This window comes from Hipposideros armiger, unplaced genomic scaffold (assembly GCF_001890085.2).
Source record: "Hipposideros armiger isolate ML-2016 unplaced genomic scaffold, ASM189008v1 scaffold_1523, whole genome shotgun sequence".
Lineage (NCBI taxonomy): Eukaryota > Metazoa > Chordata > Mammalia > Chiroptera > Hipposideridae > Hipposideros > Hipposideros armiger.
This window is the reverse complement of record NW_017732873.1, coordinates 225-1151: the sequence shown is the minus strand read 5'-3', so window position 1 is coordinate 1151 and position 927 is coordinate 225.

Genomic DNA, 927 nt, shown 5'->3' with positions numbered 1-927 from the left:
CAACTCACACTTGACCTGGCACTGTCTCTGTGGAGCTCCATGTGCTGCAATGGTTGTCTTTTTCTCTTTTTTTGAAGTAGGTCTGCATTGCTACGAATTTCTCTCTTACGTCTGCTTTCGCTGTGTCCCATAGATTTTGGGTCATTGTGTTTTCATTTCATTTGTCTCAAGGTATCTTTTGATTTCTTCCTTGATCTCATTGTTGACCCATTCATTATTTTTTTTCTTTTCTTTTTTATTTTTGATTAGTTTCAGGTGTAAAAAAACAATGCAATACTTAGACATTTAAACCCCTCATAAAGTGATAACCCACCCCTCAAGCTACTACCCCTCTGACATCTTATATAGCAGTTACAATACCACTGACTATCTTCCCTATGTTGTACTCCACATCACATGGCCACATATACCTATATATTTAGTTATAGTTGGCATTCAAAATTATTCTACTTCAGCTTTAGGTATATAGTGCATTGGACACAGTCTATGAAGCGAGCCCCCAATAAGTCCAGTGCCCATCTGACACCTTACATGATCTTTACAACATTGTTGATTATATTCCCCATACTGTATTAACTACCAATTTGTATTTCTTAATACCTTCACCTTTTTCACCTTGCCCACAGCCCCATTCCCATCTATCACCTTATAGATCTAGTGCCTATCTGGCACCATACCTAGTTATTATAATATTATTGACTATACTCTGTATGCTACATTCTACATCTTCATGACCACTGTGTAACAACCAATTTGTACTTCTTAATCCCTTCCTCTTTCAACCATCCTTAATCCAGCTCCCATCCTAAAATGTCCCTTTTAGATTACTTGTAATACTGGTTTGGTGGTGGTGAACTCCTTCAGCTTTTTTTTGTCTGGGAAGCTCCTTATCTGTCCTTCAATTCTAAATTATAGCCTTGCTGGATA